Source organism: Neophocaena asiaeorientalis, unplaced genomic scaffold (genome assembly GCF_003031525.2).
Source record: "Neophocaena asiaeorientalis asiaeorientalis breed wild unplaced genomic scaffold, Neophocaena_asiaeorientalis_V1.1 scaffold604, whole genome shotgun sequence".
In the NCBI taxonomy this organism is placed as follows: Eukaryota; Metazoa; Chordata; class Mammalia; order Artiodactyla; family Phocoenidae; genus Neophocaena; species Neophocaena asiaeorientalis.
In genome coordinates, this window is record NW_020172000.1 from 1,080,834 (window position 1) to 1,088,363 (window position 7,530).

The window sequence follows — 7,530 nt, forward strand, 5'->3', positions numbered from 1 at the left end:
CCGCAAGAAGAAAAGCCACCCGTTCGTCCCCCTTCCCCTACCTCCAATCCTTTGCCCAGGAGCTGCCTTCATCGCAGTCACGCCCCTTCCTTCCGAGGAGCTTTCTGGCTGCCTAAGCTGGTAGACCCCCTGATTTATTCCTCCATCTCCGCTCCCTTTCGCCTCATCTTCTCTTAGTTCTCACAGCCCCCTCCACCCCCACCTCCAGTCTGTCTCGCCTCGGACCATCCGCTGCTCCACCCTCCGGCCCGGTATCCTGCCTGTGCACTGCCACCAAGGAGAGCCTGGACGGAGCAGCGAGGAGGGAAGCAGCCGGGAGTTGGGGCTTCCCTCCTGCCTATCCCTGGCCTCTGGCCCGGGACCGAAGCCACTTGAGCGAGCAGAGTCGTCACCTTGTCTTCGTTGCCTTCAGGGGTAGGAGACGCGTGGTTACTTTTCGCGGGGAACTGGGGCAGGAATCCATGGTGGCATGAACTTGATCGTAACCTCCGCGTGAGTGAGTCAATCTAGATGCGTGTGGGGATGCCTGTGTTCTACTTTGCTGGCCGAGAGTTTTCCGGGATGTGCAGCAAGTTAAATAGGTTAAGGAGTCTGCGCACCTTTCCGCGTCCTACAGAGATGCTAATGGGTACCACTACTAGATGGTACTTTTACTTTCTTACCTCCTGGGGTCCTTGTAGGTCTCTAGGTCATTAAGCACAAAAGGAATTAAAGACCAAAGGAAACTTGAGCTACGTTTAGCTCATCTGGAATGTACGCGCTTATCTCAGATTGTTAGATGCGTTACTCCTAATGCTTGGGGTTGGGGTGGGGGCTCACACTCCCCTCCGCCAGGGGCTGTGAATTCTTGAAGCCTTAGCCTGGAGTGATCTGCAGTGCGACACTCTTTTAGGTATATGTGTGTGTGTGGTCGTGAGGAGAGGGTTGCCCCTTATTTGCTTTATGGATGTTAGTAACTAGTTTTGCCTGATCATGCAGGTGTGTTGAGGGTCCCAAGCCTGGGTCACTGTACGTAGGTACTTCAACAGCAAGATGGACTTATCAGTATATGCAAATGAAGAGAAGGAAAAGTGAGAGGGAAAGTACAGTCTTTGTAGACTGAGCAATCCCTGGTAAAGTGCCACTAATAATAATATAATATCAATAGTAATTTGCAGCAAGGGACTAAATACAATTAAATGAGAGAGGAAAGGGCAGTTTGTGAAAAACGGCATTTCCAATCTCTAGCATGTATTTTAGAATTTTCTGACACCTTGTGTATCAAGTATCTAATTTAGTTTTCCTTCATCCTCCCTGTCCTCCCCCATCCCCACGAAGAGTGGAAGTCGGGAGGCAGATTAAAGCTTTTAAAAATGTAACCCTCTTCTCCCATTCAGAGAGGAAGATAATTAGTCACCATAATCTTCAATAATGGAGGGCTAAGTGTATGTAAGTCTCCTTGAACTAGGCTTTGTGAAAAGTCCTTTCTTAGGACAGTCTTTGTGAAGCTTTCCCAGTTAGACCTTTCAGCACCCTCATTTACTAGCTAAGAACAATTTGAAATACCATTTTGGCTGTGGGATAAATCTTCACCCATGTCCCACCTACCTCCAATTGAGCAAGCGTGGCAAACTTATAAGAATGGTGGTGTTCAAAAACCAGTTACAAAGATGTCCCCAACATATTGCTTATTTGGGAACAAATTATTTACTTATATTTTTACCTAAGTTCATTAGTTGGTTTTAATGGGGGAAGAGAAAGCAGGAAGGAGAGAAGGAACGCTACAGGGTGACAATTTTAAAGGGTATCATATTTCAGATCAGCTGGAAAGGAAAAGTTGGCCTGACCAAACTATATTTTATAACTGGCCTGGGACATTTTAATAGCCAGGTGGTTGTAGAGTAGTTGCATCTATTTACAGATGATAACTCAGGTTCCAGCTATTCTGTATGGGTTTATCCGGTGTCATTTACAGACACTTTCTGGCACTACATCATACTTCATTTTAAGATACTTCTTTCTTTGGTAAAGTCTATGGCTCCATAAAATTGAAAGTGCTTTTTCTTACTTCATAGTCTAGATATGAAGTAAACCTCTGACCATGCTTATATGTAGAGTAACTTTTACGTGAAAGTTGTGGATCTGTTTACCTATTTAAAAGATTTTAGAAGGGAATTTAAAAATTCACATTCAATACTGTTTTGGATTTGGAAATTGAAATCTCATTTCTGGTTTATGAAGTAGGATTTATTAGACTAATGCATTAGTAAGGCGTTTTGTGGAGTTGCTTTTTCTGAAGTTTTGTAAAGAACGAATCAGTCTCTTTCTAGAATGCCTTAAGAACAGTTTATTCAAAAAGCAGAGGGATGGATGCTATGACCTTGAGGTCCCACTGAGTGCCAGAATTCTAAGTGGGTACATCTGCTTCTGTGCCTCTCCTAAGAGCCCTCTCCCAGGGCCTGTGCCTTCTTTAAAAGGGTGTCTTTGTAATTAAGCAGCCCTTCTCCCCCATCCCCCTTTCTTCCTCTGATCCAACTTTTTAAGGGCTTTTTTCCATTTGGAGACAAGAGGAGTTTCTCACATTCTTCTACTTTCCTCTTAAGGTTTCTTTTCCTTTCTCCCCCCCAAAAGTGCCCCAAAGTTCTCAGGATGGTTAGATATTTTGTTTTGTTGGGGTGAGGGGGTGTTACCAATGAGGAAGTGTTGAGGATATATTCCTTCTTGAGAAATGTTTGTGACCAGGTAGCCTCCTCCATGGAGACTGAGCATTTGGAATGCATGAGAACAGTCTATTCTTAGGGACTGTCTGGAAGAAATTGTCCTTTGCACCCATTAAGCCCAGCTTAAACCCACTGAAAGGAGTGGAGAGAGGTGTGTGTGGTCGTGGCTGAGCCTTTTAGGATGGTAAATGGGTAAATGTTCCCAAATCTCCTATTACATCACCTCTTTCCCCCATGGATTGAGTGGGTTTGGAGATCTGCTTGACAAGTTAATTAGCTTGGGACTAAACCAATTTGTTTAGAATTGTGCTCCATTGATTTCCTGTCCCCAGGAATTTTCGTTGGTGGTTTACTATGATGTGTTGTCTTTAGTCTTGCTTACTTCTTCGTTTCTTGCTGCCTTTTGTGGACTTTGGTCCAAAATCTAGGGTCCCACCCCCAAGTCAAAGGTTAGAATTTGGTCTCAGGAACTAAGGGGGCATTAAACAAGCTGCCCATACTGCTTTACTCTCCTCTGTGGTGGGCTTCTGACCCCTTTTAAAACAGAGAAAGGAGGGATGTCTCCCCTTCCGCACACAACACACAAAATCTGAACTAGAAAAAAGGAAAAAGCAGGAAAATAGGAGGTCATTTGCTTTATAAAAGAATCCACTACAGTTTTCTTTGAAAGAAATAGCTTTCCTAGTTAGTGCCTTTGAACTAGTGCCTTGATATATAAAAATTCACTATAACTGAGACTGCTCAGAAACATATTTATTGCATAAAGGAAGGCATTAGAATTTTGTTGTAATGATTATTTCTTGAATTAAGCGAGGCCGTTATTTGGCCTTTGAAATCTTTTAGTTACATGGCATGGAGTTAATTGTCTAAATTATTCTGGCTTGTAATAATGCTGGCCACGTTTAGCCCCAGCCTACATCTACTTGTAGAAGAGAGCTAGTATGATTTTCTGGAAATATATCAGACTTCATGGATTTTGGTAAGTCTAAGGATGGGACTCTATCCCATATAGGTAAAAGATTTAAATTCTAGTTGTTGTATTTGAATAACCCAAGGATCCAGAAAATTTTTTTCTGGTATTCTGTTCATGTATCTAGCAAGGCTGTCGAAAATAATAGCAACTGATGCCATTTTTAATCAAAGAATCCACAATAAGCTTTCCTAGTGAGCCTATTGGTGAGAGGGACTTGGCTCTGGGCCCAACTCTAAATCAGTTTACCACCCTTAGCAAGTTTCCTCCTCTGTAAATTGTGGGAGGTTGGACAGGGTGATTTTGAGAACCAGTTATCAAAAGCTTATGGTTCTCTTCTTAGGCCTCCATTTCTGGTGTGAATGTGAATGATTCCTACTAGAATGAGGTGTAATGGTTGTTAGAAGTGCAATCATGTAGTCACCTGGATGTAAAAAAAAAAACCACAAAAAACAAACAAAAAACCTCTAAGGAGATATCAATAATCAATATATCAATATAAGTGCATTGTATTTTGTATTTTAACAACATATCAAATTAAAAAGCTAAGACCCTGCCCAAAACTTCATCAAGAATCCCATCATCCTAACAGATCACCTGTGTTCATTTTATCTAGTTCCTTTCAAGTCCTTGTTTCTGTACTTGTATGAATTTTACAGAGTGAAGGTCATAGAAATATACAATGCTGATTTTAAATTTTAAAAAGAGCTCACCTAAGACTTAGCTTTGTAAACCTATGTGGAGGAATGAAGTCAGAACCTGACTGAGTACATATGAGGAATCACACACGCTTGTTCCTCCAATGCCAGAAGAAACTAACAGATTTAGTAAGTAATCCCTAAACCATTTCTGTAATTTAGGGTGTTCATGTATGTAGCAAGGCTTTTAATGCTACTCCCTTAACCTCATTACCCTTCCTCCACTCTTTTTAAGCAGAAAGAGAACTAGGATTCACTGTTTACTTTGTCTAAATCATTAGCAATGATTCTTAAATCACTGTATCATGATATCCCATCAAGAGAGTACAAATTTGGGTAGACTATGAAATCTCCTGAATGAGAAAGGAAAAGCGGGAAAGCACAAAAATTTTTAATAGCTTTGAAAATAATATGTTTAAATTAGAATAAATAATAGTAAGGAAACTAAGGGCTTTAGATAATTAAATAAAAGACATGTAGGTGTAGCAGGATGACCCACACATACGAGGTTCTTCGTTTGAGGCTTTACCATATAATGAAAGTTCAGTTACACGGTCCTTTAATTTTCCTTTGATAATGAAGGTATAGTATACATATGATCTCCAATTTTGGATGGACTCACTCCTGGAAACCAATGGCTCTTCATAAATTAGATTAAATTTCATTAGCCAGAATAGGAAAGTAAAGTATGGGTTTTAGTACTTAGAAAGTATCAAGTTAAGTACAGGAACATTTTTTATGATATGTGTTCATGGGGAAAATGCAGATGGATATATTTGCTAACATCTCCTAAGGTCTGTTTTGAAAATCTACTTTTTTCTAACTGTATAGGCTGCCCTTGACATTTGTTAAGTCACTTTCACTATTGTCCCAACTCCATGAAATATCATTAGACTGCATGACTTGAAGCCAGGCTCTGGGTTTCTCTGCCCAACCCTTTCTGACTTGCCACGTGACCAAGGGTAAATGAATTAGATGCTCTGAGCTTCAGTTACCCTTCTGGGAAGCAAGGATATTAATATTTCACAGAGGTGTTTAGGCATGCTTCATATTAGGCACATGCTTTGAGGTCATTGGATGAAAGGTGTCTGCATGATGGCGGAGCAGGCTTATTATAGGGTTCTGAGCAGGTGTTCACTTTAATGAGCTTTGCTCTCTTATACAGTGCCCTTTGGTGCCTCAAATCCCTTACTGACTATAATTGATTGTCCCAACATTTGTATTATTGACCCTCTTGGCTTTTATAAAAATTAAGCATTGTCATTCTGTGTGGTAAGTTGAAGTTCTAATAAGAGGACTCTAGCATCTGCTGGGGTGATGAAAAATAGCTTCAAAAAGAGACATTAGTTGGTATGTGCCATAGAGATCAGTGAGTTCTTCAAAGCTCTTCCAAAAGATTAAAAAGAGTAAAAAAAAAAAAATTCTGCATGTATCTCTGTGTGTGTGTGTGTGTGTGTGTGTGTGTGTTTTAAGGGGGAAAGTTTTGAGTAACATTTGCTTGTGACACATACTGATGATAGCCAGTAACTGAAACCCAGCCATTGTAGTGTTTTATACACAGCTGGTTTTTATTAATGATGGAATATTTATGCTTGCTGTACAATTCGTGGCTCATTTCCATGTGTATGTCAGAACTTAAATACCCCCCAAAGCAACATTAAGATAACATTAAGTATAAATGTGGCCAAGCTAGAAAGGGTGGATTGGGGGAGTCCTCTTTATTCTTTTTGGTGTTGCTTCAGATCACAATAACTGCCCCCCAACTTTAGGCATTGATGCTGATCTTTTTTTTTTTCCTTTATATATCCCATAGCAAACTTCATATTTTGATCCTTTTGATATGGACAAATGATCCCCCCCCCTTTCATAATGCAGATGAAACTGATGTATGTGTTTTTTAAGAGCATATTTTCCCTGCACATGCTTCTCATTATCCGAGAGGCCTGGACTCAATCAGTAAAGGAGCAGAGAAACCACATAATTGAAAGGAGAATGACGGTGGTGCATACTTGGAATATTTGTGGGAAGGAGATTGCTGACATCAGAAAATGTAGTGGCCTGAGTGTTAACAGCATTGAAGAGAAATAAGCTTTCCGTGTTTCTGTGCATTGAGAATTATTTTTAAGGGGATAAAAATATGGGCCAGGTTTGACATCCTTTTATGAAGTTGCCCTGGAAATTTTGATGAAGGTTATTATAGAATGGTTCAATTAAAACCTTCCCCATTAGGAAGCTAATTAGTACATCACTTACTCATTTTGGTTGTTTTCAAGGGGCATGGATTTGCATTGAATTAATGACATTCTTTTCCATGTGATAGCAAACTAAGATAAAAATCACAGATGGGGAAAATTATTTAGATTGCCTATTTTGAAGAAATCTAATCTCCTTTTTATTACATTTAGGTTTTCAGTTCAGATTTTTCTTTCACTCTGTTTATATACAGTGATCACATTTTAGTTTAGTAGCTAGTTTTACTTTCTGGATCATGGGCTGTAAACCAAAGCTTGTTAATTTGAGTTTCCCGTATGAATTGAAGAAATATGACAAATGACAATAAACCATTCTATTAAAATAACATTTGGGGTTTTTTTCCTCCTACAATTAGTTTCTCTTTGGTAGGCATGTGGGATCTTCCGGGACCAGGGATCGAACCCTTGTCCCCTGCATGGGCAGGGGGATTCTTAACCACTGAGCCACCAGGGAAGCCCCTGCTTTCTTTTTAAAACAAAAATTTTTGGAGCTAAGAAAAATTTGATGACCACCCCCCTCCCTTTACCCCCTAGAACATTTTGTCTGCCTCGGGCTCTCAGTTAGGCTTCCATTAGGACAACGTGATGACTTTTCTGTCCTGGTACTTTTTGTGACTACACTGAGTAGTTCTCCCTTGGCAGCCTGAAGGAGAGTGGTTATGACGGGAACTGGAGTGCAGGACTTCTAGCATGTTCTTTCTACTGTACTCCATCTTATTTAGGGAAATGAATACTTGCTCCTGAGGGTTCAAAGCCATTTGCAATAGAATAAGTGCTCTGTAGCTAAATATGTAATATGGGTCTGCTGTAGTCTTCCTTTCTCCCATAACTAGTAAGGGACAGTCATTCTGTACATATATTCCCTGATGTTATGCCTGCGGCATATGTCTGCACTAGGTCTGGAGAGTAAG

General features: G+C 40.4%; 1 protein-coding gene across 1 annotated transcript in view; it reads left to right on the plus strand.

The window, feature by feature from the left end:
* The first annotated feature begins 24 nt into the window (after positions 1-24).
* Positions 25-7,530, plus strand: part of AMOT (angiomotin) — a 59,236-nt gene continuing 51,730 nt past the window's right edge. Inside the window, exon 1 of the mRNA XM_024749219.1 lies at positions 25-414. The gene's annotated coding sequence lies outside the window, so the exon portion shown is untranslated. The remainder of the gene's footprint in view (positions 415-7,530) is intronic.